The following is a 19,979-nucleotide window of genomic DNA, read 5'->3' on the forward strand; positions in this document are numbered from 1 at the left end:
AGGAATGAAGGAGAAATCCAGACATTCTCAGATGAAGGGTAACTAAGAGAATTTTTTATCAGCAGATCTGCCTAAAAAAGGAAGATTTCTAAACACTTTTAAAAGAAGGTCTCTAAACAGAAAGAAAACTGTAAAATAAAGAATCTTGGACTATCAGGAAGAAAGAAAGAAGGTAATAAACAAAAATTTGGGTAAATATAATAGATTTTCCTTCTCTTCTTGAGTTTTCAAAATTGTATTTGTTGATGGAAGAGAAAATTATAACACTGATGTGTTTTTTTGTTTGTTTTTTTTTTGTGGTGTGCGGGCCTCTCACTGTTGTGGCCTCTCCGTTGGGGAGCACAGGCTCCGGATGTGCAGGCTCAGCGGCCATGGCTCACGGGCCCAGCCGCTCCGCGGCACGTGGGATCTTCCTGGACCGGGGCACGAACTCGTGTCCCCTGCATCGGCAGAAGACTCTCAACCACTGCGCCACCAGGGAAGCCCTACTGATGTGGTCTGAAATATATGTAAAGGAAACATTTAAGATGATTATATTATAAGTGGAGAGGATAGAGAAAGTAAGATTTCACTTGAATTGGTAAAATTACAACATTAGAAAACTGTGATAAATTTTGTATATGAAAGGTGATATCGAGACCAATCACTAAAAAAGCCACACAAGGAGCTACTCTCAAAAGCACGACAGATAAATCAAAATGGAATTCGTAAAAATACTCAAATAACCACAGACTATGTTTTCTGATCACAAGGGAATCAAGCTGGAAGTCAGTTACAGGAAAATATCAAAAAATTTTGAACAGTTTGAAAATAAACAGGACAATTTTAAATAATCCATGGATCAAAGAGAAGATTTCAACAGAAACAAAAATAAATTGAATGGAATGACAATGAAAATAAAACATATCAAAAATTGTGGAAAACAGCTAAAGTAGTACTGAGGGAAATTTATAGCATTAAATGCATACATTAGAAAAAATGGAAAAGCCTCAAATCAGTAAACTCCCACCTCAAGAATTCAGGAAAAGAAAAGCAAAATAAACCTTAAAAGAGCAGAAAAAGAAAATAATAAAGATAAAAAGCACAGATTGGTTAATTAAAAGCAGAAAAAATAGAGAAAATCAATGAAACAAAGGATTTCATTTGTATAATATTCTTGAAATGACAGCTTTGCAGAAATGGAGACCAGATTGATTGGTGGTTGCCAGAGGATAAGGAAGGGGTCAAGGTTGGGGAACAGTGGATGTGACTTTAGAAGAGCAACGTGAGGGATTTCTGTGGTGATGGAAACGTTCTGTATCCTGACTGTGGAATGTCAATATTCTGGCTGTGTCATCGCACTATTTATTTTGCAAGATGTTACCACTGGGAGAAACTGAGTCAAGCATGTATGGGATCTTCTTTGTGTTATTTCTTACAACTGTATGTGACTCTACAAATATCGCAAAAGTTTAATTTTGAAAAACGATGTAGGGGGCTTTTATCATTACACTTGGCTCTGGTCAGCACTTTTAGGATAAATTAAGTATGGGTTAGAATCATTGTCCAGCTTCTTGGATGTCTGACCTTAGATCATCCAGGAAACTGCAGGGCTCCTTAGTTCACTTACCTGGAAAATGGGGAGAGTGAGTCAAGCCTGACTTAGAGGAGGATCCCAGGGTGTGATGAAGCCATGTAGGCTTTACAGAGTCTAAGTCCTGGAACCTGGAAGAAAGAGACCATGACCTGAATGAACTTTAGGGTTGATCTGAACTGAGGTCTGGGGGGCCATGAAAGTTCCCAGAAGAGAGACCTCTTCCTGAGGAGTGATCCTGGCCTCTTTGATTTATGGGGAAATGCAGCATTGACTAGGGCAGCAGCACTCTGAGATAGTATGTCAAGATCAAGGCACTAAAAAAAGCTTTGATAAAAAAAAAAAATAAAGCTTTGAATGTGAATACCCACTTAATGGGCCACTCCAATTTCCAACAGAGAATAAAGCGGTAGACATGTCCCTGATTGTCAAGGACAGAACCCCTTAAATGAATTGCTTTAGTTCAGTGAGTATAAAGGAGAAGAGAGGAGAGGTGACTTGTTTTCTCCTCGAGGTACCACGCCTGCCTCATTCTGCCCTAGGTCTGCAGTGTTAGCTCAGTAGGACCACACCTGGTATTTGTGAAGTTGGATTAGGCACTGATTTGCTGTGTGAAGTTGCATACATCTTTTAGCCTTTCTGATCCTCAAGTTGTACTATTGCTCCAAAAGTATGTACATGTGCTCCCCCATCTACATAATATGGAAATGCGTGGACTTGGAGATCAGGTGCTTTGCATTAAGGTCCTGGCTTTGGGACCTTGGGCACAGTGGGGGGATTCGAGTTCCATGAAATTAGGGACAATGATATCTTCCTTTTCACCTACTGATCTCTAGCACTTGGAATAAGACCTATCACTGAGTCAGTGCTCGGTGAATGTTTGTGAATAAACTAACAGCTCTCTTCCTTATTTATCCTATCAGGCATATGCCTGGACTCATTCTTCTCTGCCTAATACTCCAGGCAGTCCCTCCACTGACCTTCTCAGCACTCAAAAGCTGGGAGACAATGATGTTTGTTGTGATTCACATCCCAGTCTCCCCATCTGGGCCCTGTTTCCATAGCTGTGCCCAGGTGGTGGAAGGGAAGACAGACGATGTCTTTGGAACTCATGAAAGGTCAAGGAGGCCAAGGAAAAGTCAAGAAAGGTCTATGTGAATAGATCTCACTTTCTGGAGTTCTCTGTCAGGAAGGACATGGAGCTGGCATCTTCTCATTCAGGTTGCAGGGATGTTTGTGATACAAGAAATCTGAGGACTAATCTGATGCTGGAGGACAAAAACAGGGCATTTGGAATCAAGGAGAGCAAGGAGCTCAATGCCAGTTCTCTTCCTTATCAGCTCTGGGTCCTGAAAAGACATTTATTGACCACCTGCTGGGTGGAAAGCACTGTTTTAAGCACAAGGAATACAGTAGCGAGCCAAAAGGGCAAAAAGGCCTCTGATCTCCTGGATCTAACATCCCAGTTCAGGGAGACAGATGGTCACTGTCATCATATAAATAATGAAAATCATTCCAGATAATAATAAATGCTCTGAGGGACATGAGTGTATCATTTAATGTGTTGATACTGTTAGGGGGAACCACTGACCGATACCACCTGCCCTGGCCAGACACGATAGTCACCACTTGCATGTGTTATCTTACAACAGGAGGTCCTGGTATGGATTGTGGAACTAACAAGCTACCACCAACCTGAAGAATTTGGGGAAGGTCAAAAGGAGAGAGGAGGCGCCGGTCCATAGGTCCTGCCAAACTTCCGGAATCCTTCTCCCTGGGATCCATCTGGGCTGACCGATGGGCTCGCCACCAGGAAGGACCCTGAGTCAGAATGATTGGCTAGAGACAACTTGGAAACTAACCCCATCACCATAAAACCCAAGACTGAGCCACATGGCAGAGCAGTTCTCCCGGGTTCCCTTACCCTGCTGCTCTCCTCCCGGGCGTCCCTTCCCAATAAAGTCTCTTGCTTCGTCAGCACATGTGTCTCCTCGGACAATTCATTTCTGAGTGTTAGACAAGAGCCCACTCTCGGGCCCTGGAAGAGGTCCCCCTTCCTGCAACAATACAACAGATATTTATCAAGCACCTACTCTGTGTCAGTTGCTGTTCTAGACGCTGGAGATACAAAGAGTGAAAATAATAGACTCTATTCTCAGAATCTACATCCTAATAGGAAAAGACGGATGATAAAAAATGAACATAGATGTTGGGTGGTGATGAGAATTATGACAACAAGTAAAGCAGATGAGGTGAAAATACATCTGTGTATGTGTGCCTGTATTGAGTGCATTTTATTTCAGACAAGGTGGGTCTGGAAAATTCTACTTGGTAAGGTGACAGGCATTTCAGCAGTGACATAACTACTCCTAAGATCAGTTTCTGCTGAAAATGTGGAACATGGAATTTATTTAGTTTTTAGGTTGTAGAGAGAGGATTAAATGAGGTGCTAAGTTTGAATGTACCTGACAAGGTGCCTGGAACATAGAAAACATTTAGGAAGTGATGGCTAGTATTATTATTGTTGTTAATGTTATTGTTATGATTATAGGTGGTCCATGGTTGCTATGATGGTCTGTGAAAACTGAGTCAGAATCAGTGTTCCTTCCATTAGTGTCTCAAGGGAACATATCTACATGAAGAGAAGGAAGAGCTCGGGAAAAAGAAAACTGGTTTTTTTTTTTTCTTTTTCCACAGTGACAGTAGCATCTGCTGGAGGCTGAAATCTTAATTAACTCAGACAGGGGAGTGTTCCTATTTCTAGGCTTTTCAACGTGTGATGTTCACGGAACCAGCAGGGCTGCTGGCTCTGTGCCTTAGGGTGGCTGAGTGAAGAGCCGGCAACGCCTCCAAGTGTGGGGCAGGCCTCATATGTGTGGGGCGAGGATGCTCTGGCTGTCTGGTGTTCCCCAAGGCATGGGAGGAGCGGGCTGTCTCCACCTTGCTCAGCCACTCCACTCATTTTCCACCACCTGGATCCAGCTCAGCGTATTTCGTAATTGGCTCAGCCACCTAGAGAAACCACACAATCAGATGCCGGTGGTGAGGAGAATGCAGATACGTGTTCGTAAGACTAATGATGAAAAAATGCGTCCAAGCCCTGCAAGGAGGCTTCTAGCATGATAGCAGACCTTAGTGATCACTCCTCTGAACACCTTTGCCTTACAACTGAGAAAACTGTGCTATTTATTGCCACGGCCAAGACTGCACACGTGAATTCATGACGAACTAGGAGTCGAGAATCAGATCCGTGTTTTTCAAACTGAGGGTCACAAAAATCTCCGGGATGGTGATACAATTATCAGTCTGTATTTAAGCAGGAAGAGAGAAATGACTTCAAGTATTTAAAACAGAAAGAATGTAATGGAGGGAATTATTTACCCAGATGAAAGAGATGATGAGACCAAACATAAGATAATAAGGTGACCCAGAGATTGCTGCCAACTCTGCGCCAGAGAGGTAGAAAGAAGGGGCACCTGGCAGAAGCTGGAACCATGAGGATGTGCCTGGGAAGAGCTGAAGCCATGGAAGGTTGACAGCTCCTGCCCCAGAAACCATCTGCACAGAGTAGAAAGGGAGGAACGTCCCATGTCTCCTTTCTCCTTGCTATCCCATATCCTGCCAGTGCCTGCCTTTGACCAAACCCAACAGCAATCCAGCTACATTAGAAATGTAGAGGAGGAAAAATAATTTTCCATCTAACCTTCTAGGTTCTTGGCTGCGACACTCCTGTAATACCAGACAGATTAACAGGGGAAAAACAAATGAAAGTTTAATAACATGTATACATGGGAGATACCCAGAAAAATAGTAATTCCCCAAACGGCCAAAGCCATCACCTTAAATACCATTTTCAGCTAAAGACAAAAGATGATGGGGGGGAGGCAAAGGCAGACTCATAAGTATTTTTAAAAGAATTTCTAGACACATATGTTTCTCATAGTACACCTTTTCAATAAAGCACAAGACATGTTTACTAACAAACCCAAATTTATCTTTTGGTTCCTCTGTAATAGGAAGCCAAAAGTAGATAAACTTATATTCAGTAATTAATGTTCAATATTTTATCTTATTTGAAAATGATCTAGATATCAATAAGTTTTCATCATTAATTTAACTTAGCAAAATCCTAAAGTGTCAACTTACCAAAAGATTTTGAAAGCTATTTTTAAGTACACATATCATAAATCATAATTATTGCACCTAAAAACTCTCATCTTACTTATATCTGTATAATTTATTTGTTTTTAACAATTATGATATGAAAATTTTATCATACCAATATATTTTTCTTGCTGACAGATTTCGTAAGAGAGAGAGCATGAGCTTACTTGACTAGTAAACCCAGGTGGAATAAAAGTTTTTAATTTAATGTTGATAACTCTAAGACATGCCTATTTTAATTAAACCAACAAATTTAAATAAGCTTTAATAATTAGTATTTTCCCAGCCCATGTAAACCTCATGAAAAGCATTTGGGTTAGTTTTCATTATATTTCTGAGAACTTTAGGAATACTTAACTTATAAGTGTTTAGTTCTAAATCAATTAAATACAGCTCTTTATAAATTAATTTTGGTAATACCACCCAGAGGTAGAAAAATATCACACATCTAAAAGATACATATATATACACATACACATACATACATACATGTATATACACATACACAGACAGACATACATATATATACACATACACAGACAGACATATATATACACATACACAGACATATATATACACATACACAGACAGACATACATATGTATATATACACAGACAGACATACATATATATACACATACACAGACATACATATATATACACATACGCAAATAGACATACATATATATACACATATACAAACATACATACATACATATATATACACATACACAAACAGACATACATATATATACACATACACAAACAGACATACATATGCAAACAGAGATCTTACAGCTTTTGTTTTTGAAAAAAATTAGTCATGAGTTGAGTAGAACAGTACAAAACTCACTAGCATTCCAAAGTTGATGGCTTTAGCCCCTTATGAGAAGAGAATAAGAAACCACTGGCATTTTTCCAACTGGGCTAATAGGTGTTGGTACATTAAAACACTAGTTTTCTAGTGAAATAAATATTAATATATTTATAGATGAGAAGGATCTGTCTCTAAGGCTTTTTTTCATTTTTTATTAAGGTATAATTTATATACATTAAATTCAACCTTTATATGTGAGTTATTTTTATATATTTGTGCTCAAAGGTATCAAATCTTTGGACTATAAATGTCCTGCATGTAAGGATTATGTCTTTTAAAAATTAAAACATATTTTTTTGTAATACCCTATAGATGTTTTTTTAAAAAAGGTCATAGGTGCCTTCCTTCCCTGTTTTCATAACCTTTCAATAGAGGACTTTGCAGCTCCATCAGGAGGTGGGGTTTGTAACCCCTCCCTTGAATCTGGGCTGGTCTTGTGACTTGCTTAGGCTAATAGAAGACAGAAGCAATGCTATACCAGTTCTGAGCCTAGGCGAAAAGAGATTTTGCAGCTTATTTCCCCTATTGGGACTCTACCAGTCATCAATGAAAGCCTCGGCTAGGTTGCTGAAGGTGAGACTGTTAGAGATGAACCATCTCAGCTGAGTCCGTCGTGGGCCAGCAACTCTCAGCTACCCAGTAGCTGACCACAGATGCCCGAATGAGCCCAAGTGAGACCCAAAGAGACACCCCATTGATCTCAGTCTAATTTGCCAACCCATGGTAACTGAAAGACTTGTTTTAAGCCACTAAGTTTAGGGAAGGTTTGTTACATAGCAAAAGCTAACCAATACATACCAGGTAGAGTCAGCAAATTTTCATGTCTATCACAACATGTCACTTTACAGGCAGCTCTGTCATTTATGCCGGTGTGACCTTGGGTAAGTCATTCCTGCTGCCTCCCTCCATCTTTAAAGAAGGACCAAAAATCTAACTTACCTTCCATGGTTGTGAGGATTGACAAAGATAAAATCAATGCTGAGAGTAAATGGCAGGGGAGTGGGGGGGCTGCTGTGTTAGAGTTGATGACCTTCAAGTTTCCTTGCAAACTTGAAGGTTTACATGGACTGTATAAATACAAGTTATTAGTATTATCATTATGCATAGAGTAGACACATAATCAATATTGAGGACACTATTGGAATAAAATTGCTAAGACCTGAAAGTGAAAGGAGATCATTTTTTCCGGGGCCATTCACAACATTCAGACCTGTGTTCTGGAAACATTTAGGAAACAATTGTGAAAGGTGACAAAGCGGACCCTCCCACATATGGACACAAAAACTCACACGGTCCTTGAATCTTGTGTTTAAAGACTATCTAGAAGGCAAAAGGAACAAGAAGAAAGTCTGGGAGCAGTTTCTGACTCTGCTCCCATACTTCTTCAGAGGGTAAGGAGAAGGTCCGAGAATTTCCCATGGCAACTCTGAATTTAACACTTTGTAAATAGTCAAGCCCCCAAGGACTGACCCTAGTCATTAATAATGCAACAGCAGCTGCAAGAACTGTAATCCTCCCATCACACAGTGTTGATTTGGCCCTGATGAGTCAGCTTGTCATGGTGGGCGTGCCTCCGCAGAAAAATAAACGGACCCGGAAGCCTTGAGACCACTTGGTGCCTGACCCTCCCCAGGCCAATTCCTTTTAATGAGTTTTCCCAGCCCATGCAAATGTGGCTGGGAAGTCAGAAAAGACCATCTGAGTCTTAGGACCCCCAGTCATCCTGAGGATAATCATTCGTTCATTCATTCATTCCTAATATCGAGACAACTGTGGGTAAGAATGTGGATAGTAGCTAAGGGCTTGGGCTCTAGAACTAAACTTCTTGAGGCAGAATTCCAGCTCTGGCACTCCGTGGCAGTGTGACTTTGGGGAAGATGTTTGACTTCTCTGAGCTTACTATCTCATCTATAAAATAGGAATAATAATGATAACAACAAACTCCGTGGATTATGGTGAGGGTAAATTTTTTAATATGTGAAAACCACTTAGAATCATGGAGGTGTAAGGACTCCATTAGTCTTTATTATTCTTATTTTTACTATATATTAAGATTTCACTGTGTGCAAGATTCCATAATAGGAGGTGGACAGGCTGTGAGAAAGTAAATGTAAAATGACCTTGTCCTCATAAAGTTCACATTCTTTATCAGGGGTCCCCAACCCCCGGGACGTGGACTGGTAGCGGTCCACGGCCTGTTAGGAGCCAGGCCACACAGCAGGAGGTGAGCGGCAGGTGAGCAAGCGAAGCTTCATCTGCCGCTCCCCATCGCTCCCCATCGCTTGCATTACCGCCTGAACCATCCCCAGCCCCCCCATGGAAAAATGGTCTTCCACGAAACCAGTCCCTGGTGCCAAAAAGGTTGGGGACCTAGGCTCCAAAGGAAAAGAGTGTTTAGTGGCTAAGCAAACAAGGGAATAAAGAACTTACAGGTTTCTAGGAGTGCAGTGAAGGAAAGGAATGGGGAAATGTGGAGGGCAGATGATTGGGACAGTCTTCATCTGAGACCTGAGTGACGAGAAGTAGCCAGCCAGGAGAGGTGGAGAAAAAGAGTTCAAGATAGAGAGAAGAACAAATGCAAAGGCTCTGAAGCATGGAGAAGCTAGACATTTTCAAAGAAAAAATGAAAACCATATCAATGGGGTTTAGTGAGAGATGAGCAGAATAATAGGGGTGCCAAGAAGTAGGCAGAGATATTTGTGACAACATGGATGTATCTGGAGGACATGATGCTAAATGAAATAAGCTGGACATGGAAAGACTAATACAGCATCATCTCACTTATATGTGGAATCTAAAGTAGCAGAGAGCAGCATGGTCGTTGTCATGGGCTGGGGGAATGGGGAAATATTGAGGTGAATGGTCAAAGGGTACAAGGTTTCCGTTGTGCAAGATAACAAATACTGGAGAGCTAATATACAGTACAGTGTCTATAGCTAACAATACTGTATTACATACTTAAATTTTCTGGGTTTCCCTGGTGGCGCAGTGGTTGAGAGTCCGCCTGCCGATGCAGAGGACACGGGTTCGTACCCCGGTCTGGGAAGATCCCACGTGCCGCGGAGCGGCTGCGCCCGTGAGCCATGGCTGCTGAGCCTGCGCGTCCGGAGCCTGTGCTCCGCAACGGGAGAGGCCACAACAGTGAGAGGCCCACGTACCGCAAAAAAAAAAAATTTCTAAGAGAGTAGATCTTATACTAAGCATTCTCACCACTAAAAAAAATACTAACAATAACGATAATCATAATCATAATGATTAAACAGGCAGGAGGAACATTTAGGAGGAGAGCGATATGTTTCTGGCTTTGATGGTGGTTATGGTTTCATGGGTGTATACTTATCCCTAAACTCATTGATTTGTATACATTAAATACATCCTGCTTTTCAAATGTCAATCACACCTCAATAAATTTGTTAAAAAAAAGAAGGCGGCAAGGGGCTATTCATGTACACTATGGCAAAGATGTAAAAATAAAAATAAGTAAAATGTGAACAGTTTTTAAATGCATAGGTTGGATATATTCTATCTAATTACATGTGATTTTATTTTGTTTATTTGCATTTTACTGAGTTTAAGAGAGGTCAAATGACTTTTGCAAAGTCATATAGTCCTCTGCTCTTTACCCTTAACTCTGTAGGTTCTCTGGCACCTGTTCAGCTATGTACCTCATCTTCCAATAATTCGCTTAGGTCTACCTGGCTTTTATGACACATTTTTGGCTCTGTGCTTCCTATCCTTTCTCTCACTTCTTTGAGATGATTTCATATTTAAGCGCTGGAAACGACAGACAGCAACTGGGAAGAACTAGTCTTAGAAATACTACTTCCCCAGCTCCTGTTCTTCTGAAATTAGTTTCTAGTAACTTCCATCTGTTGGTCTTTGGGGGTCAAAGAAAGACATATTCACCATGTTAATGAAAGTCCTTCAGGTATAAGGAGTACGTTCTAGTATTCAGAGTTTTATATAGTAAGGACATAGTTGACCTAGAGACAGTGATATCACTGGTGTTCAAGCAAAGGATTAAAGGCATCCATAAGGAATGAGTAAATACTCATTTACCATGCACCACACATGCATGCGTAATGGCAACATCACAGGCTGTGGGGAACATGGAACAAAGGGTGTCAACTTTCGGAACCTCAGTTACTCACTTGTGAAAAGGAATTAAAAATTGTATCCCAATATTCTAGCAACAGAACCTTATTACATGCTGAGTATGTGCAAGGTACTGTTCCACTGTATATTTATGTACCCTTTAAACCTTTATGTACATTTTTACCTCTATGTAAACCCAATGAGGCAGGGTTACTGTTACTGTTCCCATTTCAGAAATGATGTTGTTAAAGTATAAAAGAGTCAAATTAACTTCTCCAAACTCACAAAGTTAGGAAGTGGCTAAACTAAAGTTCAAACCCATACCGTCCTGCCCCAGAACTTCTGTTTGTAATGAATAAGAGAGGTATTTGGTGCATATTACGTGTTTAACATTCTTTAGAACCTTTCTTCCCATTTTCTCCATGGAGCTGACTTCTGAATAGAGAGGGATCAAGATGATATTGGGTAGTGTATATATGTCCATGCCACTCTCTCACTTTGTCACAGCTTACCCTTCCCCCTCCCCGTATCCTCAAGTCCATTCTCTAGTAGGTCTGCGTCTTTATTCCCGTCTTGCCCCTAGGTTCTTCTTGACAATACACCTCTTTAGTTAGATAAAGGGGACCTATTCTTCTTTTTTTTTTTTCTTAGATTCCATATATATGTGCTAGCATATGGTATTTGTTTTTCCCTTTCTGACTTATTTCACTCTGTATGACAGACTCTAGGTCTATCCACCTCACTACAAGTAACTCAATTTCATTTCTTTTTATGGCTGAGTAATATTCCATTGTATATATGTGCCACATCTTCTTTATCCATTCATCTGTTGATGGACACTTAGGTTGCTTCCATGTCCTGGCTATTGTAAATAGAACTGCAATGAACATTTTGGTACATGACTCTTTTTGAATTATGGTTTTCTCAGGGTATATGCCCAGTAGTGGGATTGCTGGTTTGTATGGTAGTTCTATTTGTAGTTTTTTAAGGAACCTCCATACTGTTCTCCATACTGGCTGTATCAATTTACATTCCCACCAACAGTGCACTACCAAACGTAAAATAGGTAGCTAGAGGGAAGCAGCCGCATAGCACAGGGAGATCAGCTCTGTGCTTTGTGACCACCTACAGGGGTGGGATAGGGAGGGTGGGAGGAAAGGCGACGCAAGAGGGAAGAGATATGGGGACATATGTATATATATAACTGATTCACTTTGTTATAAAGCAGAAACAAACACACCATTGTAAAGCAATTATACTCCAATAAAGATGTTTAAAAAAAAGATGATATTGGGGCTTGGATGGTGTGGGGCTGATTTGAAAATTGTAAGTTATTTCCTCAGGGGATTAAATAAGCAAACTTGAATTATGATTCCTTCTTCAAGATTTTGTGATGTTCATAATCAGAAAAATTGAATACTTGTGTAATCCAAATTTAAGAACTTGTTAGTGTGTACATGATATCAAACAAATGATTAAACCTACAGGGCTGTAAAGGACCACTTTGGAATGTCAGAGCAAGTGATAAAACTAGGAAGGAAGGCACAAGAAGATAGAGAGATAAAAGACTTTAGGACAATGGAGAGGTGTGTAGGAACTGAACATCCAGTGACAAGGAATGGAGTGGTGGGGAAAGAGGTTTCATATAAGGAAGTTGCATTCAGAGATTGGGAACTCAAAATTGATGAGCCAACTTGAGAAATTCAAATGAATTCATGCTGATGAAAATTCATTTTTAAACTAAAACTATTGTGCCTTACAAATTATTGTTCACTATGATGGTTACTCAGATTGAAGACATGAAGGTGATGATGATAATCGTAGTGATGATGCTGATTATGGTTGCGAAGATAATGGTGATGATTGTGGTTGGTGGTGATGATGATGATGGGTAGTGAGGGTAGCTGGTGATGATGATTGTGGTGATGGTGGCTGTGATGTTTCTGGTGTGATTATACCCTTATTGGTGACTCAGGAAAAGATAAAGTTCCCTGAACTGTTTCTTGCCTCCATATTTTTTACACATTTCCCCCTTTTCCTGGATTCTTCCTGCTCATCCCTGCCTTATTGTATGTCTGAAGAATGCCTTCCCACCCATCTTCTCTCCATCTTTACTGCCATATCCAAGTCTAATGTGCCATAATTTCTCACCTAAATGACTACAGCAGCTTCCCAACTGATCTCTCTGCTTCAAATCTCAACTTTTCTTTTACCCTCAACCACCCCAAATCCATTCTTCACTTGGCAGCCAGAATGATCATGGAAAAATATAAATCATATTTTGTTACTCCCTGTTTACCTTCATCTAGAAAAAAAGAAACATGAAAAACTAACTTCTTAGCATTTCCTATAAAGCCCTTCATGATTGTGACCCAGCTCTGCAACTTCGTTTTATGTCACTCTGCCTTTGACCACTAAGTTCTAGCCACACTGTTATCTCTTCAGATCTCTGAGCAATCCAAGTGTTTATCAGCTCAGGGACCTTTCAAAATAGCAACTAGTTCTTTTCACTGCTGTAACCCCACAGCCTGGTACACCACATGTTCATTGCTAATATACATGTCTTGAATGAACAAAGTGACAAAAAAAGTGAATTCTTTTTTCTGTATCACCAGTATGTTTCATTGTTACCTCTATTAGAACATTTCTGACAGTAGATGATAATTTCATGTTTTTATATACGTTTCTCCACTAGAATACAAGTTTCTTCAGGGTTGGGACCATGTCTGATTTATTTCTACTTCCTCAAAACCGAGGACAGTGTCAGGCAAATAGTACGTATGCTATTAATACATGAAACAACGAATAAAAGTCACATAGAGGGTCAGGTGTGTCATTGTTGAAGATGATAACAATCAACAAGGCAACTCATTGTGGAGGCAATGTAGTATGGAAATGAACTTTAATTGCTGAGTTGATGAATGCATTTGTTTTAACCCTCAGATGGTCTTACTGTCTTCCTTTAAAATAATCTCGTGTATCCCCTTCAGTCTGTTTGAAACTCTCCTTTCCATATTTCTCTCTGAAACCAAGGGTCAGGCAGAGAAATGACATTTTCTTTGCCAAGATCAATTTGAAGTCCCCAGCAGGCGCTCACATGAATCAACTTCTTAGAGGCTCTTTTTTTCTGCTGCTCAGAAAGACTATTGTCAAAGACAAAGGGGCCAGGAGCTTCAATGATTCCCTTCCCACAGTATATGAATAGGTCCCCTTTATCTAACTAAAGAGGTGTATTGTCAAATATCCCTGTATTCAACCCCCCGTACTTTGAAGTGCATGTGGTTCCCTTGACCCAGGACAACAAAAGCATGCAAATCTTGTCTCCAAACTCAGGGAGATAAAGCCAATGTCACACGTTTATTCCCCCATATGGGCCAATTAGCTTTCCTCTATTCAGTGAACCAGAGAAGCCCCCGTGACTGACTATCTACTATGGGAAAAACTTTGTGATAATCACAGAGAATGAAGAGATGAATGGCATAATCTTTTCCTTGGAAAATGTAATAATATCTTGGGGTGGCAGAGAAAGGAATAAGCTATCATAGTAAAAAGTGTTAAGGACTTTAATAGAAGGAAGATATAAAGGGGAATTTGGAATGAAGAAAGAGGGAGATTAGTGGTGCTGAAGGTTTCCCAAGGAGAATTGACATTTGTGTCAGGTCAAGAAGGTATGAGCAAGGGTTTTCTAAGTAGCTAGAAGAGGAAGAACTTGCAGGGAAAGGATGTACGTTCTATGTTGTGAGTGTGGAAAATGTCTTTACCATCCACAACTCATCTTTCCCTGGGATAGGATCAGTTGTTGACATTGTTCAGGGCCCCTGGACCAGTAAGGAAGCTGATAGGGAGGCAAAGGGTACTAAAAGTAAGCTGTGTCCATCTATCAATCTGCTGGGACACACCCTTCAGGACTGATATTGTGTCAGCACCAGAGGGAGAAAGAAAGGAGTGAGATTCTAGTTTTCAAAACTGAGTTGACACCATTTCACTCAATTACCTACTCCCAGCACAGTTGGCTAGTATAGAGAAGAGAACTGAGAGGAGTGGCCCAATTCAAGGCCAATGATTGAGGACCCTTTGCTGAGTCAGCCTAGAATAGCTTACTATTCCCCCTACTGTACCCTTAACCCTACTCCTGATTCATAAGAAGAATGTACCCCTCCAGACAGAAGCTAGAGTATTAACCTCTAAAACTGAAGAATCTCTCTGGGAGGTGAGGGTTTTGGCATTTGATTGTATATGTGATATCAGCTTATTATTTAGATTTTTAGAGATTACCATCAGAATAACTTCAAACATAGTGTCTGTAGTTACACAGTCTGATTGCCAGCAATCCGAATTAAGATATGCTGGGCCCGTGAGCCATGGCCGCTGAGCCTGCGCATCCGGAGCCTGTGCTCCGCAGTGGGAGAGGCCGCAACGGTGAGAGGCCCGCGTACCGCCAAAAAAACACCAAAACCAAAACAAACAAACAAACCAAAAATATATATATATTTAATGACATCATTTGAACATCTATATCTAACTATGCCTGATCCAGACATTCTGGAGTTTTCAGTTACATATGCCAATATAATTTATTTTATGCTTAAACCAATTTTAATTGGGTTTTGCCACTTGCAACTGAAAAGGTGTGGCAAATAAATATCATAATCTGCTCCCCTCCCATTTTCCTACTTAACTTCTCACCTTTCCCCACCATGTCATTCATCACATTATTTGTATCAAAATCTTTGCCTGTTTTGAAACACACCAGGCAATTTTATGCCTCTGTTTCTTTGCACACATATTTTCACTTCCTTATACAATTTTATCTTCCCACCAGAGAGTCAACTCTGTGAGAGGAAAAACATGTCTTTCTAGATATTTTAATCCAGTTATCTATTATATCGTCCATTTACTAATAGAGTCAAATGCCCCCTATGTGCCAGACACTGTGCTGGATAATAGAGGTACATGTTGGGCAAGACCTACTTTCTCTGTCCTCATGGGAAGTCCATTCAATCAAGGAAAATGCTCATATATTCCTGATTACTTTTTCCATTATAGATTTGGTTTCATTTTGGAACGTAATACAGGAACACATGGATGAACTTAAAAATCAAATGATTAAATGAAACGAAGTAAGATACTTTAGAAATAAATCCTCATCATTTCAAATTTATTTTAACAAGGGAGATTGATTTCAGGCCATGCAGACGTACAAAGAAGCTGGGATACATGGCTTGAAACTCAACTTCTGCCCCATACCATGAACTCAAGTTTCCTTGGCCTGGCTGAGCAATATTTTGTCTCTCTGTGAAATGTGGCTGAAATTACTATTACAAGTCATATCGCAATCCTGTGACATAATCACAACTTCTTGAAGAATACTAAATTTTTTGTGTGTGTTTGTTTTATTTATGTGCTTGATAATCATTGTGGCCAATATCTGAATCCAATATTGGATCTACTATGAAAAGATTAATCAAATGCCCCTAATGACAAACATATAACCATTCCTTGTTATAGCTAAAATCCTGATTGAATCAGCTATCGATTGTCTGGCATAAAACTTGGAACAGTTGATCCAGTTGTAGACATGTTCTATAAGGCTCAATGATTCTCTCACGTCAGATACCTCCCAAATCCTACACTCTTTAAAACCCAGACACAGATGGCTGACTGTAAGCCTTTGGCTAAAAGACTAACATGGTATTTAGAAAGTAAAAGACTTTGGTCTCCTTTGTCCAACAAAGTTCAAATTTCCCCTACATCAATAAACACCTTATCTGAGAAGTATGCAGTATGGACTAAAGTCTTCAACCATGAAATTATATGACTCTACGTTGACCTCTGGTTTTCTCCAATGAATCTCGCTCATAGAATACAAACAGCAGCTCTGGCTGCTTCTCTGATCCAAATGGTGAATTGTGTAAACGCTGAGGAATGCAGGCTTCTATACAAAGGCATCCAGGTAACAGGGACATCTTTATCTGTCCTCACGTACCCTGAATATGACTGAGCAGCCCCAGGGGCTCCTACTACACTTTGTATATACCTGACCACATTTCTATCTATGCCTCCATCAGGCAAGGAAGAGACAGGCTCCCTCTGGAAGTGAAAGCCAAGGCCTTTATTGCAGTGGTGAGTAGTGGCTGATAATATGTTGTGTTGAAGCAGAATCTCCCTCCCTGCTTAGTCCAACCACTTACTATTATTAGGAATGGTTATCAGCCAGCCTCCGGGATGCAGTAACATACGTTATAATGGCTTGGTACTCAAAGTGTGGTCCCTGGACCGGCAGTATTGGATTTATCTGGAGTTTATTACAGATGCCAATTTCAAGTCCTATCACAGACCTAATGAAATAGAATCTTCATTTTAACCAATCCCCAGGTGATTCTTGTGTATATTAATGTTTGAGAAGCAACGGTGCAATGGAGCTCTGTTATTCCTGTTCCAAATACTCTCACCCTACTTCTGATAATACCCTGAATTCACTCTTTTTGGGGAGTCAACCCACTCTACCCTCAGGCCCGTGATTGAGGTAATAGTATGCCCCATTCTCTGACCTCAGTAACTAGCTCAGGGATGAGCATGTGATTGAGAGCAGAGGCATTCAGACCCATGACAGTCGTTTGAACTGTTGGGGGATGTGATGCTATCTCCACTTTGTAGTTGACCTTTGAAGGATGCAAGTCTGGAACTGACAAAGGCCACCTTGTAGAGGCTGATGATGAAACGACTCAGAGCCAAGAAGTGGGTAAAAGCAAATCTTCACATTAGCACTTGATCCCCTGGATCAAGTGGTGCCTGAAGATCCCACCCCCATATTAGCACAAAACAGTAAATTCCCCTAATGTTTTTGTTACTGTCCCATCTCTATCTCTACCTACCCGTCTAGAGATATGTACGTGCATATACCTATCAGCTTGGCTGAGCTGAACAACCCCTATAGTTTCCATCAACTGATATCACAGTGTTACCTCTTGGGGACAAAGAAAGCCTGACACTATTCCTACCCAAATTCTACCTGCCAGCCTTCCAGAGAGCTGACTATGGCTCCTACGGGAACTGGAATATTCCTATGGCTGCTTCTCTAGTCCCTTTCCTTATATCTTCTATGTATTAGTCAGGCCCCAAATCTGACTTCAAGCCCCCAAATATGGCAGGGTCAACAATACTCTGGGGACAGTGGGACAACATTTGAGTTCAGGATGGACATGCCCACCTGATTAATCTTAGCTCACACCACTTTCCTCTTCTCTTTATGCTCCAACCACACTGGCTTTTCCTCTCTTTTAATTTTAACATTCCAACTTGTCCCTGATAGAGGATATTTCCACTTTCTGTTCCTGCTGTCTAGAAAGATACTTCTCAATTCTGTTGCACAACTTTCTTATGAGTTAAATCTCATTTCAAATGTCATTTCCTTAGAGAGGCTTTCTTTGAATAACCAAAAATGAACATTTTTTGATACCACAGACGTTTTCTACCCAATCAACCCTATTTATTTGCTTCCTAACACATAACTCCCAAATTATCTTGTTCGTTTACTTGGTTTCATCTGAAATACAAGGTACAAGATGGCAGGAAGCTCACTGTTCTCTCTCTAATGCTTAGAAGAATGCTCAGAATTCAGTATCTGTTTAGTAAGTATTTGTTCAACACATAGAGGAAACCAGGACATGGTGTTGCTACCTTAAAATGTTTAACATTTACTCCCTTATTCATTGAACTATTCATCTACACACTCATTAATTCAAGATATGTTTTTAGATTTGAATCTAGGGGCAGGACGGGAATAAAGACGCAGATGTAGAGAATGGACTTGAGAACACAGGGAGGGGGAAGGTAAATTGGGTCGAAGTGAAAGACTGGCATGGACATATATACACTACCAAATGTAAAATAGATAGCTAGTGGGAAGCAGCCGCATAGCACAGGGAGATCAGCTCGGTGCTTTGTGACCACCTAGAGGGGTGGGGTAGGGAGGGTGGGAGGGAGGTGCAAGAAGGAGGGGATATGGGGATATATGTATACATATAACTGATTCACTTTGCTATACAGCAGAAACTAACACAACATTGAAAAGCAATTATAATCCAATAATGTTAAAAAAAAGATTTTAAAAATTGAGAGTAATATGTGTCTCCTTGAGTACTGTCTTGCTACTCTCCCCTGAATTGACTCAAGTTTGTCCATCTCACTTTTCCAGTGCTTTGGGCAACGCTGAATCTTTTACATGTGGTCTGACCCATTACGGTAAGTGCATAGCCATCCTTATTCTGGGTGCTTTACTTCTATTAAGAGAGTCTACAGGGCTTCCCTGGTGGCGCAGTGGTTGAGAGTCCACCTGCCGATGCAGGGGACACAGGTTCGTGCCCCGGTCCAGGAAGATCCCACATGCCGCGGAGCGGCTGGGCCCGTGAGCCATGGCCGCTGAGCCTGCACGTCCGGAGCCTGTGCTCCGCAACGGAAGAGGCCACAACAGTGAGAGGCCCGTGTACCTCAAAAAAAAAAAAAAAAAAAGAGAGTCTACAATCGCATCAGATATTTTGGCAGCCTCATCACTCTTGCAATACTTATAAACTTAATGCAAAAAAAAAGGGGAAAAAAAAGTTGAGTTTTTAAATGTGCGTTTCTGCTAAGCCACATGTCCTTGGGCAGCTGGTTTCTTCATACAAATTCAGGGCCTTGCATTCATCCTTGTTAAACTTTATCATATCCTCTGACAGGTATTGTGTCATCCTTGCGTCTCTCAATCTGTGACTCAATTTGGGTTCCAGCAGGCTGTGTAAGAGGTGATTTGCAGAGCTGCTTCACTGCAAGCAAAGATTGAGTGACAACTGAACATACTGAGTGCCCATTTCTCCACTGAATCCAGTATGAGCCTGACCCAGGGCAAGGAAAAATGAAACAACATGGAAATATATTTTTTAAAAAATCAGAGTAAAAATAAGCACTCTTTATTTTGGTTACCTGTTGCTGTGTAATAACTTACACCAAAACATAGTTACATAAAACAGCAACTTATAATGTCTCACAGTTCTGGGATTTGATTAGATGGTTCCTCTGCTTCAGGTGACGATGGGCCAGCACAGGAAAACTAGAAGTTCAAAAATGGCCTCATGGATACTGTGAGCAGTTGGTGTTGGATGCTGTCTGGGAGTTCAGCTGCCACTTCGGTCTCTGTTCTCCTCCATGTGGGCCTCTCCCCGGTCAGTATTCCAATAGATATGGGTGGAGGCTGCAGCCCCCTTCAGGTCCAGACTTGCAAGTTGCATGGTC

Source organism: Lagenorhynchus albirostris, chromosome 15 (assembly GCF_949774975.1).
Source record: "Lagenorhynchus albirostris chromosome 15, mLagAlb1.1, whole genome shotgun sequence".
In the NCBI taxonomy this organism is placed as follows: Eukaryota; Metazoa; Chordata; class Mammalia; order Artiodactyla; family Delphinidae; genus Lagenorhynchus; species Lagenorhynchus albirostris.